This window comes from Neopelma chrysocephalum, unplaced genomic scaffold (genome assembly GCF_003984885.1).
Source record: "Neopelma chrysocephalum unplaced genomic scaffold, ASM398488v2 Primary Assembly neopelma1_26, whole genome shotgun sequence".
Classification (NCBI taxonomy): Eukaryota; Metazoa; Chordata; class Aves; order Passeriformes; family Pipridae; genus Neopelma; species Neopelma chrysocephalum.
In genome coordinates, this window is record NW_020897695.1 from 6,418,852 (window position 1) to 6,435,182 (window position 16,331).

A 16,331-nucleotide genomic window follows, 5' to 3' on the forward strand; every position below is an offset into this window, starting at 1 on the left:
CTCCTGACATAAAACTTTTCCATAGGCAGAGCAGAACCCATGAGTGTGCCTGTGAACTCTGCAGAGGCAGGATCAGAAAAAAGTTTGGAAAAGCCTTACAAGAGGAGGACAGAAATCTATGAAGCTGCTAACAAACTCACTCAGAAACCTCAAGATGCTCATGCAGGGAGCAGTGATTGGAATTTCAAATACAAAATATACCATCTACCCCATACCAGACAACACTCTTCATTTTCCATTGAAATTTAGTACAGGGGCTGAGAAGACTGCCTATGCCCACTATCTGGAAAGGACTGTGGAACCAGCAACAGCCCAAGCTCCACCCTTTTTCAGAAAATAGATGTTGTATGATACAAGCAATGGGAAAAAACAACCTTAAGTTGTCTCAGAGCAAAGAGATTGCTTTCCTCATTACAGCACAAAAAACACGTGGCAGGGCATATTTCCATTTAGTTTTCTTCAGGTTTGCTTCCTTCGTTTGTATCCGATAGGTCTCGAGTTAGTAAGGCTGAGAGCCATATTCATTTAGCTGGCAGAACCCAGCTGCAGGAAGGGTCTTCACATCACAACAGCACTACCAACATTTTTCCCTCTAATTATTCTTGCTCACTATTCTATTCTTCAGGTCAAAAAGGAAGGCAGAGCTTCAAACACTTAGGAGGGATGCCTCCTCTTGAAGGGAATTATCCAGAAAAAGCACGATTCAGAATTAATAAAGCTACTTTTCTTCAGAGGCGTTTTGAGTCCTATATATGCAGAGGAAAGTTTTGCATTTATCAGGCAGCAGAAGGGGAAGGGCTTTCTACACGGAGATTTTGAAATTCTTGGTCAAAGGTTAACTTGGTTTTTAACTTCAAAGTGCAGAAAATCTTGGAGGTTGAAAAAATGCCGTAAAACTTCAGAGGGATGTTACCAATCTGAAACCAGGCTATGAAGGCACATAAAGCTGCCTTCTGTGCTACACCTTTCCTCGCTCTTGGTTTCAGACAGTTCCTAAGAAATGAAAAGACAAAGTCCGTTTGGGAAAGTTTAAAATATAATCAGATTTTTCTGGCTGGCAGCACTGAAGGAGGAAAGGCAGTTTCATTAATTAAGATCTGAACTCCTGCTTCAAATTCAGTTTTTCATGATGTTACTAGATATTTTAAAATATGGTACTCATTCATTGCAGGGTGCAGCACCCGCAGGGCAGTGAGTAATGGCTTTACTCTTGCTTCAGTACTGGCAGCAGCATGTTGGACTGGAAAATGAGCCTCTATTTCCTATCTATTTTTATAATCAGTTTATCTATCATCTCCTTAATTCTTACCCCTATATACACACAAGAAACAAAACATTAAAGACTCAGTGCTACGCTGAAATACATTCACAACACTGCCATTGACAGCTCAATGGCGACACTGACTTGTAACCGAGGACAGAGTTTGGCCCCAACCAGTATATCTGCAGTCTGTACGAAAAATTCATGAACTAAATCTTTTAACTTCTTTTATAAATAGGAGACAAAATGAGAGAGTCATCACTTAGTCAGCCAAGGAATGATTCAAAATCTAAACCTAGGATATAATTTTAAGGAAAGTAATTGGTAATAGATACAAAGTATATTTCCTCATTGTAACAGAAAAATGACAAAATTAAGGTGCTCTGGTTTATACCAATTTTTTCTTGTTTTCATTAATTGAAAAAGTATAAAATACCAACTAAACATAGCAGTAAGATATCAGACACAAAACAGAAATCTGCAGTATTATATGCCCAGGTATATTTTACTGCAGCCCTGAAATCTTACGTGTTACTGAGTTCCAGGTTATTTGCAAGCTTTCCTGTTTTTCTAAACACAAACATTACTTCTGGTATTTTGTAACTAGCTCTATATTATGAGGTGATATTAACTGCGGAGGTGACAGCTGGCAGAAACTTTTGAATCGAAGGGTCTCTTTCTAAATGATACACACAAAGCTCTGTATTAGCTCTCACAAGATGCACTGTTTACTAGTGATGATTACCCATGAGTAAATAATGAGTCATGATATCCTTAAAAAAGCAAACACATAGAGTTAAAGAATAATTTCTAACATGGGTAAACAGACAGTACTGAAAAATTGAATCACTTATGTGCATTTGTCCTAATAAAGTGTTAAAAATGAGAAAAACTAGAGAAAATAGCCGTAATTATATAAAAATATGTTAGAAGATTTTGGCAAGACTGCATGTCTGTTCATATGACTGTAATGCACCCTTTACAGGCACACAAATAGGTAAATGCAGTCTTAAATACATGCAGGAACAAATGGAAAAGGGATTTTTATTTGGTTGACACAACACAGACCATGGTAGTTTTGTCATTCTTGATGGGTTACTACTCTATCCTTACAAACAGTGCAGACCACTGAAATGCCACGTATTAAAATTCAGGCAGGAAAGCAGCACTGTAATTATAATAGGGATGCAAACTGCTCATTTTTTTTATGTTATCAGATGACTTCCTAGCACTTTGGGAATTTACTTGTTGGGGAATTCATTTCCAGACGATCGCCAACAATGGTGAAATACTCTCTCCTTCATTATTGCTACTTCAATAGGCATCTTATTTCTAATGCTACCTTATACATTTCTAAAATCAGCACTAGGCTCCAAAAGTTCCTCAGGGAAGTACAATGGCAGACTGAAGATTAAGAAAAATATGCCTATATTATGCCCATTCAAAACACTATTCATCTGTAAGGATTTTGCCTAAAACAGTTTGCTCCTAGCCATTTTGCTTCCAGACACCTGCGAAGCTTGTCAGCAGTTTTACAAGAAAAATTAAATGGAATCTAGTGATCCTTATAACTTTGAACCATGACTTTTCATATAACCTTCTGAAATGTTTCCTTGTGAGAACAAAAGTAGAACAAGCTGGACTCTAAAAAAAAATTAAATTAATTTAATAAATTATTTAAGGACAATAAGGAATTATGTGAAGATAGGAAAAAACAGGCACCTAATTTGCTTTTTTTGTGAACACCACCATATTACAAAAAACATGCAGACTGAAAGTTGAAATGGGTGCTGACCACATGTTAGGAGTAATGCTCTTGACTTGACATGCTACATCCTGAAATTAGGGATGCCAGGATATATTTGGAGATTTCATGAGGATGAAATAGTCAAATTAGATTTCTTTGGAAAGAGCACTGACACCTCCATTCAAGACTGGGTATGATCACCACATTTTGGGGACTGATGCCCAGCTGGGGTACCAAGCAACTGGAGGAACATACACCACACCTGGTAATTCTGACATGGAGACAGGGGTGCTTTCCCCCCCTTCTTCCCTGCGTACTCCTCCTAGTATATTTGTTCTGAAGTGTAATCTCTCATGCTTTGACCAATCTACAACCTCCATATACTGAGTCACAGTTCACTTTTTGAGATTATGTGATTTTAAATCACAAGTTTCTCAAAAGTTGTTGTAACATTTTAAACAGATATTTTTGAGAAGCCCCAGACAGCCATTGAGATGGCCAACCACAGCACAGATCTCACAACCTGTCCTTCAAGTTTCTTAAATTACAGACACAGTTCTGAATCAGGGTCACACATAATGTGCAATTCTGCAAGGTCCTCCTCATTTTTTGGCTGACTGGTGATTGCTAAGATCACTGAAAAGGCACCAAGAAGCTTTAGCTACCAATGTTCATAACAGGAAAGACGGCATTTCTTCCCCCACAACCCACAAAATTTAAAATACTACCAAAAAGAAAAGGAAGAAAAGATCAGTGCAATCAGAGCACTTCAACTAGAATAAAGACCCCTTTGGGGCACTTTAACTTCCAGTCTGAAGCTTAAAGGGAAAATTAAATAAAATCTAAAATGGCACACAGGACTTACAAGATTACATATGCTCACATTAAGCAAATACAACAGAAACCTATTTTTGCTGTCTCTTGCTTTATATTATTGTGAATGTTTAATTAAGAAAAATAATACACTAAAAATAGGAAATAATTTAATGTATTTTCCTTTTTTCTTTCCATGATGTAAATGGCCCATATTCTCAGTGTTGTTATACTAGAGTTAAATTAGGTCAAAGGCATTTAGTGTTCAAAACCAGGACATGTCACTACTATCAAAAATTATTATACAAGAGCAGATTTCAGTAGCTGCCTATCCTTCATTGTACCAAAGTTGTACCATTCCATAACATAAAGCTGCTGGTGCTTTATACAACTTAGATTCCTATCAATCAATTACAAGGTGACAACACCATCACACACAGACCAAAGTCTTAGATCCATCCCTTCTAATAAGTAGATCTCTTCATTAAAATTTAAAAAACACACTTTTTGCAGTTACCTTTTACAACTACTTTCAGACAATTCAGACATGGTCTCTAATAGACAATTGCAGACACCTTGCAGTCTTTGCTAATGTAATTTTCTTTCCCACTCTATTATTTTTCCAAATCCCACCTGGACTCTCTCCTGTTTAATCTCTTCTGGTTAGGAAAAAACCCCAATAAATAATGAGCAGTACACAAAAGGGAATGCAATGTTCTAGGACTGGGCTTGTATGAGCCATAGGAAAATGGTATAAAACTGAGAAGAGCTGTGAAAGCTGTAGCGTGATGTCATGACCTCTGTTGACAGCAATAAATTACATCAACAAAGTGACAGTCTTCTGTGTGACCCTGCATTGTTTAATTTTTTCTCTCTTTTTTAATTAGTTTTCCTCTCTTTTTTCATTAGTATTGTGCCTGTCTTCATTTTACCAATTCTAGTTACTTCCTCCAATTTGATAACGGTCTAACCAAACACATACTTCTTCTACACGTCCAAGCAGAAGACCCAATTTTACTGTCAACATAGCCAGATCAAAGCAGCTAACCTGTTATGGAAACAGCAAGGCCAACACCCTAATAATGTCCCAATTTCTTCTGTTAACCAAAGAGATAAAATTATTCTTAATTAACAATGGGTAATTCTGCAGAAACATAACTTGAATGTAAGTGTTGACAGAAAGCAAAATTTATAGACTCAAAAATACAATGCATTTACTTCCAAAATTCACCTTCTGATCTACAAAAGGTTCAAAAGATACAAAAATACATGCTGTGCTGAACATCCAGAGATAACAAAAGAGTACAGTATTTAAATTCAGTAGGTTTTGTTCTATTTGTTGAATTACATAATGTTGATTAGACAACATTAGCTTGGATTACAAAGGGAAGAGTATTAATTGCTTTCAATAGCAACACCACGGGCTAACTGAAATATAAGGGTATAAGGACTCTTGAGTTATCACAAACTTTCACCAAGTTTTTCATGAAGATATCAGTAAACAAAATACAACAAAATTCAACAATGAGATTCCATGCTATATCAGAAAAACAAAACAAAACAAAACAAAACAAAAACCCAAGGTAAAAGTCTGAAGAAAACCAAACATGAGCATGGTATAATTTTAATCCCTATTAGACTTGCCACATACACAGATGGAGATGGCTGAGTATACTGATTCCAAATATAGCACTGTAGATAAAATTACTTCCATCATAAAAACACACTGTAATCAGATCATTTTGCTCACAAAACTGTTGAGCTTTGGAAAATAGTAAGCTTGTATCACCTATCTTTATTTTTGCCTTTCTCAGTTCTCCAGCAGTAATAACCACTGAAGGTAATCGCATATTAAATTTCATTTTCGAGTCCTGAACCCTGATTTCAAATATTGCAGGAATATGTGCATTTATTAAATGTAAATAATGTTGACAGAATTGCAAAAATCCCTTTTGGGATCGTAACTTTTTCTTTCAGACATATCACTTCTGGGCACTATTTAAGGTTATAATCTGCCTGTGATACTCACCGAGCCTTTTTCACATCAAAATGAGACAGTAATTCCACCACTTTGATATTATTAAAAAGGTAGCTTGTATCACCACTAGGAAAATCATTGAAGAAAACACATCAAAGTAAATTAACAGTAAAGTACCACAAAGACTGCTGGCATTTGCTGGCTATAACCTAATAGCTCAAATTTGCTGTGCTGAGACAGCGCATAAAAGGAGTAACACCAGACGTCATTTTTTCTGATTTAAAATGCTTCCACTCAAAAATACAAAGAGTGTGTAATAAAAACGAATGCCCAAAGATCATCCTCAATACAGATAAACTCAGCAAAAGTAAGTGCTTAAACTGTAACTTCTGATCTGCCCATCTGCTTTCCCCACTTTGCCCCTGCTCTCTAGATGAGAAAACAGGTGAGGTCTTGAATTACTCATATGTCGCTCTGTAGTTTTGCCCACACCCTTCTTCCTGTTACACCATCACCCAAGTGTTGTGAAATTTGGATCTCCTAATAGAGATTACAGATCTTAACCTTCACATGGCAACTGGTAAAGCTCAGTCCTATTCTATCCCATGCCTTGCAACATCTGCCAGGTTGAATCTCTCAAATTCTTCCTGCCTGGTGCTCTTTCTGGATTTAAATACTTGTTCTCTTAAAGAACTGAAAATGACATTGAGGTTTTCACAATCCTAATTTGCAAATTGTTTCAAGCTCTTTTAGATTAGATTACTTTCCAAGCAAACACAGTAATGCCCTACTACTCTCATTTCCCAAACATAGACCGCCTTACAACTGTGCAGGGCTCAGAATGCCTTTGCTTCTTTCAGCTGCCCACGTTCACACAAATGGCTTTCACTAACTCCAGGAGATCTTTGCAAAAGTACAGGATGTTCCACTCATCCAAAGCTATTTAAAGGAGAAAGACCTAAAGAAATATTGACAAGATTAGGCATGATGTATCAGGAAACCCTTAGCAACAAAACATTTAAAAAAATATTAGACTGTAGATTTGATCTTGTAGATCTGGACTCCAGTGGTAAAAGTCTGCCTTTACCTATCTTTCTTGCACCATCAATTCAGCTGCAGACTTATGATCATCAAAACGGACTATGGCTATATCTACACAGATAGGTTTCGAAGAAGCTGAGCTCAAGTTATAACTTGGCTTGGTGTTGAACTTCACAAAGAGGAGTCCAAGCTTTTCATCTTCTTGCATGCTATGCTTGCCCAGACAGCAAGCAATATCCTCTCAGCAATCCACTTGCCCTTTTCCTTCTATCTCCAACATAAATTGCTGATAAGCCTTCCTGCTAGTCCTTAGTTGAGAAAATAAAGTACGTTAAAAATATTGAGAAATAGAAATTTTTCAGAAAAAAGGCCGCCTGCACTGTTGTTGCAAAATACAGGTTACAGTGATGCGAGCTTATATTATGGGTATGAACTTCCAGCTGTCATTTGTGGATGAGCTCCATCTACGAGCAAAGGTAAGGAGATGTCTGGTACATACCTGGCTACCAGCCAGTGTCCACACTGGTCCCCACAGGGCTGCCTCATGAGTAGGTGGAGCAGTAATGGGAGAGGGAACATTGCTTGAGTTCAGGTTTTGTGGCTGCAATTCTACCACTTTCTTGCTTTCAGAACTTGGGTTTCTTGCTGGAGCAACACATAACCCACAAAAGAGATCTCTAAAAAGTGCTGGGAGCCAAACTGGGCAGCAAAAGTCAAGAGTGAGGGAAGGGCAAAGGTTCACAGAGTCTGCTTATGTAAATTTGACTTTTTACATTTAAATTCCTATCAGCAAAGCATGATCAGAAAATTACTCCTAAACAACCAGCAAGTCCTGGATACTTTTTATGCACACATGATTCTTTCTATGAGATCAAAGGCAATGATGCTGAGAATTGGCCTATTATGCTCAAAGGTGAGAGCATGAATTCTCTTTCTAAGTTTTAAGTAAGCTCACAACTCTGATCTGTACATAGAAAATACATTTAGGGCACTTTTTAAAGTTACAGAGATACGTCAGTTGTTGGTATAGACAGAAGTAATATGATTTGCTCTCTGTTATTTTGGTATGAATTCATAACATTTTTATTGACTCCCCAGAATTTATTACGGGCAAGCCTGGCAGAGCAGCTTAATTTGAAAGTGTGCTCTACAGTTCCCATTAAATGAATCTATTTTAATTTATTTTTTGCTTCCCTCCTCTCTAACCAAGTGAACTTCAATTCTTTTTCAAAACCTTTTCAGAAAGTTTCAGTCACAGAATGGCTGAAGCTGGAAAGGACCTCTGCAGACTGTCTAGTCTACCACTCTGCTCAAGCAGGTCACCAGGAGCAGGTTGCCCAGGACCATGGCCACCTCTTTCTTTAGTGGATGGAGATGCCATAACACCTCTGGGCAACCAGTGCAAAGAGTCTTGCTATTTCTGCAGAAGTAGCAATGGAAATGTTTGGGGTTGGGTTTTTTTTGAGTTCTATTACTTGGAACAGAGCCTGTAACTTGGTAAGAAAGGCCCTTATGACAAGGATGAATCCTGCTGTCCTGTGAAAATCTAGTCAGAAGGGGAAACGGGGGAGAGGGGTTTGCCTAAGTTTATTTGTGCTCCACAAATATTTGTTATAGTATCTGGAGAAAAAAAAACGTTTCATTCAGATTCTGGAATTTACCAGCTATCAGGTATTTAAGATGTGAAGACATCTGGAAACAGAAGGAAGCATGCTCTGTATACATATGGTTCTTCATATACAAGGCTCCATGCAAGGAACCTGGCACTCTAAAGCCAGTCCAGAGCCAAAGCAAGGAGTCTTATCCATGTCACTGCAGGTAGGATGGAGAGATCAGGATGGCTAGCTCAGGGAACAGCTCTATAGACAGGACTCTATAGAGCCCTCCCTCCTTTGGGAATTATGGAATACAGTACTTTCCCATCCCCAGGTCATGCCATTCCCACTCACACCTACCCTCCAAGCAGAGAAAGCACTTCTACCTTTATCAAACTAAGGAGTGTTTTGATATGAGGCCTCTTGAAGAGATCACAGTAGAAGATCCTTCTGCCTCACAAAACACACTCCCACCATCCATGCACTGGGAAGTCATGGCCAGAATGGCTGCAAGCACATTCCCTGCATCCTACTGTGAGAGTGACAGCGGGTGAGATTCATCTTCCCTGGGCAGAGGATGAAAGCAAATAGGCTTCTTAGGAGGCCTGACTATCAGAGCAGTTTCTGGGTTCTCCCAGAGTTCAATGCAAATGAAGACAGCTGCCATCAAGATGGTATCTTGTGCAACCACCTACTCGGCAAGAAAGAAGGCTTCCTATATTTCAGAGGCTACAGAGGCTATCACCATTCCTGTCCAAGTCTCACAGCACATGTCAGTGGTCACACACACACACAGCAGAACTGCCAAGTAGGGGGGGCCAGGGAGGGCCAAATGCCAGTGGGACTGGGGACAAAGAAAACTCCCCACCAACCAAAGAACTCAACACTCAGTAATGCAGAAAGACAAGAAGATGAAAGCATAGGGTTTGGTCAAAACAATGGCAAGCAGGACTCTTGTCATTGGCTCATACCTTCAGGTGGCAAGAAGACCCTGTCAGAAGCAACCAGGCAGCAGATGACTCCAAGTGCAACCCACTCTGCCAACATCAAGAGCATGGCAGCTGCCTTCAACACCTGCCAGATTAAGCAACTAGAGCTTAAACTGATAGGACATCCTATGGGGAAAAAAGATCGAGGACGCTATCTCCACACATAAGACTCTTCAAGAAAATAAAATGTCTCTAGCAGCCCTGCCCCATTTCTGGCAAAGGAAAAAAGCATGAAGTATCAGAGGCAGGGGACTGGCAGCGGTGGGGGTGGGAGATGGGCAACGAGATGGGCAAGAGAAAAAAAAAGAGAGCTTAACAGTTTGCAACAATTGAATGCTAAGCTGGATAATCAGGTTAGATGCCTTCATGGTGCAGAGCTAAGTGATTTTCAAGTCAAAATTCACAATAACCAGTGACAAATTACTGTTACATGCATATAATTCACAGGCAAGGACCACATGCTAACAATATGCTACGTAACCAACTGCATTCTCTGTGATCTGATGTTCCCAAGTTTCCTGGTTTCAAATAAAGTTAAGAGGAATTGTAGTTTTCATGCACAGCTATTACTACATATGGCTAAGCACCCTGAAAAGTGAAGCAGTACCATCCATGGACTCCAAACCTTAGTTTATCTGCATATACTCAAAGATACCTGAATTAAGGCTGCATCATCAACCTTAGTTCTGGTATTTCTTTTCCTCAGTGCTTGACATTATAATCTTAATATCAGCAACTTCTGCAGTTAAACAGTTGATCCGAGTCCTCTGGCCCAAAGCTGTTGTATTCTGGTCACACAGAACATTTCAATAAATTAATCATTTCAGCAAGCCACAGTGAAACGGGAAAAACATAAAATGCATGCAGTTCAATGCTGCATGGGAAGTACTCTTTGTTCCAGATATAATTTTCTTTGTATTTGTAGAAATAAAATTATACTTTCATATTTAATGGAAGCAATTACTTTTCCTTAAAAATGAAATTTGTCAAAAATACTGTATAGGTGAATATTCTTTTAATGCATATGTACATGAGCATGTATATTCTGAATTTACATGAGTACGACTCTGTACAGACTCTTTCCATGTTTATCTAACTGCATAATGTGTTTCACCTTATCCTTTCTTGGAACAAATGAAACATACAAAGTCTTACTTATAAAAGAAGGCTCAAGATAAACACTTCCATTTCCTGAAGTGATGAACAAAGTCATTCTAAGCCTTATACAAAAATGCTACAGATCTTAGTTACACTTTGAAGCACCTTGTGCACAAACACACCACATTTTTAAATAAGATGTAGGAAATACTGAAAAAAAACCAAAAAACCAAACCCAAACCAAAGCCAGGGACAAGTTAATAAATCATTGAAATAAAATTATTTTAATGTAAAGACAGAAAACAGTTTGAAGTCACTTGCCTTCAGGCAATCCTACCTGTCAAGAGTTGCAAGGAGCTAGGCAAATGGACTAGGAATGATACAATTTTGCTAAAGGTCAAAGGAAAAAAAAGCAACAATAAAGAAGAAATATTATCATTTTATTAGTGTTCATTCTTTCTACTGGTAGGAAACCAAGCAGCAGCAGCATTCCATACCTGTTGAAGTACAGTTTGGTTGGAGCATATGGCAAATAGCTGGCATAGCCAAGTCAAGAGAAATAATGCAAAGTCATGAATGGAAGGTGTGGAGTTAACAGGATACTAAAGGAGGCCGAGGTGCAAGACCAAGACACTACAAACCCATGAAAACATAAGAAAGAAAAAGGACCAGAGTTCAAGACCATTGCACAGATGCAAATAATGAGAGCAAACATGACACATGACTCAAGGAAGGTAACTTGCAGTGGGGATGAAAACAGGTCTTCTTACCCACACATTTTTCTCGTGAATTTTTAAAAATGCTTCACCCATTTGCATGTCACTAAGATACTGGTTAGTGAAGAATTGTTCAAGGATCCAACTACTTATGTAGTTGACAGCTACTTCTGATTTTCTTCAAAGAGCTCCTTTATTTTCCTACACCACAGCTGTTGCAAAGAACATCTACTGTCAAGCAACACTGTTGCCGTATCTGCGGCATACAGTTCATTCCTACCAAGTCTCATGAAGTAATCCAGAAGACAGTCAAACACCAGGATCAAAACAGGCCAAAAAAATGTAGCAGGTGAGCAGAACTAACGATCTTCTACCCCAGATAAAACAGTAAGCATTGTGTATGCATACTGAGAAGCAATTTGGTTCTATGTGTATCAACTTCATCCAGTAAAAGAAAGACTTACGTTTTGTTTGACTTTAAATTCACTTGATCAGACATTGATCTTCTTGCTCTGTTTTCTACCTTACTATTAGGCAGCTCGACAATCAGTCCTTTTATTTCTTCCAATAGGAAAACAGAACCCTAATTTATTGGGTTAGGTTCACCAGAGGACACAGAACAGTTCTGTAGTCTAGAATGATCACACTGCTTTCATGCGTATAATCTAATTATAACATAAGAGTATTTGCCCTTTTAGTTCATCAGTAAAAATTATTACAGCTCTGTATATTTAAGACATATGAGGATATACAGGGTTTTTGTTAAAAACTGCAATTTATTCCTGTACTCTTTGACTAGTTCACTGGTTTCACAGGATATTTAATTTCTAATAAGCTACAATAGGTCAGAGTAAAATGAGAATTTTTATGACCAAAGCATTCAGAACAGAATACACAATTTAATTTTCATATTTCAAAAAGGCATTTTATTTGCTTTCAATTTCCTCCTCTCTAGTTGCAGGCTATTACACACACTTTGGCAGTGTGACCATAAACCAAAAAGGCTAACAACAGAACCAACTTTTCCAAACAATCCTTTTACTTGCATTGTCCCCCTACCATAATCACATTTAAAGTAAAGTCGTTGGGATGAATAATGGAAACAATTTCATTCACGTGTTATAAATTAAATGAGAGAAACAACTTGTGCAAGATTCAATCTCTTTATTCAAAATGTCCTCTTGGACCACATACAACCAATGAAATAACACAGAACTGAAGGAATACAATTCTTTAATCTTTACACAGAAATTTATAGTCTGCCCTTGATTTTGATTATAAAGGTTCTCATAACACATGCATTGTTTGTTTAGTTATCCCTGTACAATACGTAAAATCCTAGCTCACCCCTGAGAAGGGAGAGTAGTTCTCCACTGCACAATGACAAGTTCAAAAAACATCAGAAGCAGTACTGCCACACTCATGGCCATGTGAATTATTCTGGTAACTTTTTTGATGAGATAAATTAAGCCAAGCAGACCCTTGGACTAACATACTGCATTTCAAGTACAGACTTCCTCACCCACCTGGAGGCCTTACTTAAGTTAAACAGATAGAAGAAGGAAAGCACCTTTGTGACCTGGCAGAATTCTGCTGTCATATACCCAAAGAGCTACCGAACAGCATCTATTTATTTATTTATTTGCTTATTTGAATGGGGTCATGCAGGAGAGAATCTAGGACTACATACATTGCTATTTGTGAAATTTGGAAAGGAGGGGACAACAACAAACTGTGAAAATATTAAGAAAATCTTTCCTGATTGATCCTCTGACCCTGGCTGACAAAAAATTCACAAATTTATACCCTGACCATACTCTCTCTAAAAACCCATGGAATGAACGTGCTGCCTTGTTCCCTGCAGGCAGGTGGACGGTGCCCCAGCAGTATCTCCACCCTTCCTCCATAGGCCAGATTCTGATGTGCTTTGGAAACCCTGCATGAAAAAGGACAATACGCAGGAAATATGCGGCTCTGTACTGCTACCCTGCACCCTGCAGTACACTCTGCTTTCTGCCATGACAGCCATCTCCTATTAAAGACAAAATTAGTTTGGCTGGAAAAATTAGCACTTCCCAAGTCCTAGAAGGAATTCCAAGGCACGAGGGCTCATAGTAATTGTGCTTCTCCTGCCTTCCCTCATCTCAGGCTATTTATCTGAGCTTCTTTCACATGCATACCTCTTTTGCCTTCTTCAACTTTTAGTAATAAGCAAACCCCAAATCAGTAAACCAGAATACGATGGAGGAGAGATAATAAGCACCAGAATTTCCTTTTTCAAGGAGCCAAAATTCGTGGTCTCACCCTTCCAGTGGCAAACGAGATTCTTGCTGGAGGATGTCCTGCCTCAAATCAGGTGGGGGTTTTTTGAGGTTTCATCTCTTGATTCCCTTCCAAATGGAATCAAATTTCAAGACAGGCTACACTAAACTCTGACATGACTTAAGTTTAGCAATCCTTCTCCTCCCTACTTTCTCTTGGCTGGATTTTTATATATAGCCAAGAGGAAAAATCCTGCTCATCATCAGCAACGTTGAAGCCAGGAGAGGATATATGCCTATCACAGGTATGTGTTATTCTGCAAGCTTTTTTACAGAACACCAGTATCTGTTATCACTAACAGCTTTCTCCCCTTCATCTTCAAAAAAAAAAAAGGCAGCAAACAAATATATACTGAACAAAGGAAGTACAACATGCACCTCAGAGAAAGCATGTCTTTCAACTTCACATGTCCCACTACTGTAAACTCTTTGAAAAACACCTGAAGAAACCTGTCTTCAGGGTAAGCAGCCTTCAGCAAAAGCAGATTCACTTTCATTTTTTCCAAAATCCCCCATATGTTGTCCTCACATAGCAAGAAATGATCAGATAATAAAATTAATGCTATAGCATATAAGAGTGAACAAAAACACTACCACCACTTTCTACTAAGCAAAAGAACATTCCCAAACAGGTGACAGCACAAAAAAAATTGACGTTACATAATGACTTGGATATGCAAAGAATTTCAAAAGCACTGAACAAGTTGGAGTAGCCATGATGTGCTCAACTCCAGCTCATAGAAGCCTTTATCCAAAACCAGTAAAAATCAATGGGAAATTTTCCACCGACTCTAACAGACTTTGGTTTGAGCCCTTTGAGCTCTGAATTATTATACTCCACACAGTTAGAAGCACATAAAAACCACAGCTAAATCCTCCCTTTTCCAACATGGAGCCATGAGACTTTTAAATTTCCTCAGGACCATCCAGCAGCAGTGTCCTCGGTTTCACAACTGGTACGTCAGGACTAGATTATTCCATCGTTAGCAAGTAACAATGGAACATACCAGCTCATCCAAAGGTCACCAATTCAAATAAACTGGAAGAAGGCTGAGACTAATTTAAAGGTCCTGGGACTAATATGAAGGGTGATTTCATGCCAGTTAGTAGAAAAGAAAAAAAAGTCTTGTGAGGAAGGAAGGAAGTAGGCATATACAGTTTCACAAAACTTTTGATTTTATTGTGCCTTAAACAGCTGTTCTATGAGAAAGTGAACAGCTATATTTCCCAATGATTTAGCCCAGCTTCTTCTCTTCAAAAAAGGCTATACATTCATATAGCTATATTATTTACAGTTCAAAGTAAGGGAGAGAACTCAAGCCTCTCACTGTAAGGCAATACAGCTAACCAATGAAACTGAATTGATCGTGGTAAGGTCTTCTGAAAATTACCTTGTTACTATTTCTTATAAAGAACAAATTTCTTATAAAGAGCAAAACCTTTGCTCTGTTGTTTCAGTTTTTCTTCTCAAATGTTTATTCAAAAGTTGGAGCTGGGAAAATAGGAATCAGAAAATCTAGTAAATTGTCTCAACATACGAGTAGTACTGAACTGTAACAGGAAAACAAACCATTTTTTATAAAAAAAATCTAGTCTATCAATTAAGCAAACATATATTTATGACAGACTAAGTTTTGTAAATAAATGCCAAATATGTTACTGTAACTAGCAGATGGCTCAGTTGGAATGCATGAATTTTGTGCTAAGTTAAAATAATAAAGGGAACACGGCTTATACTGTAGAAAAAACATCCCGTCTGCCTTCCTGGTCAGAGCTGGTATTTATTACAGCATTTTTAACCTGTGTTTCGCCTTCCTCCGTTCAGATCACAGGAGGGCAAACAAGGTTTCTAGGGACCACGGGGCTATGGGGCTCCTGCCACTCACCAGAACAGGTGCGATCCTTCCTACCGGCAACTGGCTTCGTAGGGCTGACAATTTCCCCTTTTCCTTTTTACTCATACGCTGCCTGATCAATCCACCTACTACAGCTTCCAAGCCTTCTTCTTCTATATTTAGTTAACAATTAACACATTTGACTTTTTTAACTTCGCAGATTTTTGTTGCTGTTGTTGTCATCGCCACTTTAGAAAGTCAAACAGAAGTTCAATGCATAAACTCTTTAACGGGGAAATACCACCTATGCTGCAAACATAAATAAATCAGGAAGCGCCGGCAGCCGTGCGCGCCGCCGCTCCCCCCGCCCGGCACCGCCGCCCCCCGCGGTGATGAATACCGGCGGTGCCGCGGCTCCGTCCCTGCCCTCCCCGCCGGGCCGCGCCGCCGCTCGCCCCCCGCCGCCCCCGGATGCTGCGGGCGGGCGGCGCCCCGACGGGCCGGCGAATCTCCCTCCCCGACAGCGTTTGCGCGCCTCTGCTACCGCTCTCCCCGCCGGTGACAGCTAAATATAGTGAGCGGCCGGGGAGCGCGGCTCGGCTGCCCCGCGCCCGCCCAGCAGCGCCGGGCGGACGGCAGGCTGCGCGGCGCTCCGCGGGGGCGCGCCGGGACTCCCAACCTGCGGAGCCGGCACCCCCCGCCCGCCCACGCCCGCGGCCAGGCGCGCTGCCCGCCGAGCGGGTGCGCGGGTGACTTACCGGCGGAGCGGAGTGGCCCGCCTGCCCCGCGCCCCTCGCCACCCGGCCGGGCGCGGTGCGGTGCCTCTCGCCGCGTCCCTCCCGCCAGCCGCCGTCTGGCTGCGGACGTGACCTGGATTCCCCCCGCCTGCGCCGCCGCCTCCCGCGGGGCCGCGCACACGCCGCGCCGCGCTGCGCCC

The 16,331-nt window shown here is 40.0% G+C and overlaps 1 protein-coding gene across 1 annotated transcript in view; it reads right to left on the reverse strand.

Moving 5' to 3' along the window:
- Nucleotides 1–16,210, reverse strand: part of THRB (thyroid hormone receptor beta) — a 161,739-nt gene extending 145,529 nt beyond the window's left edge. The window contains exon 1 of the mRNA XM_027675401.1: nucleotides 16,153–16,210. The gene's annotated coding sequence lies outside the window, so the exon portion shown is untranslated. The remainder of the gene's footprint in view (nucleotides 1–16,152) is intronic.
- Nucleotides 16,211–16,331: the final 121 nt, after the last annotated feature.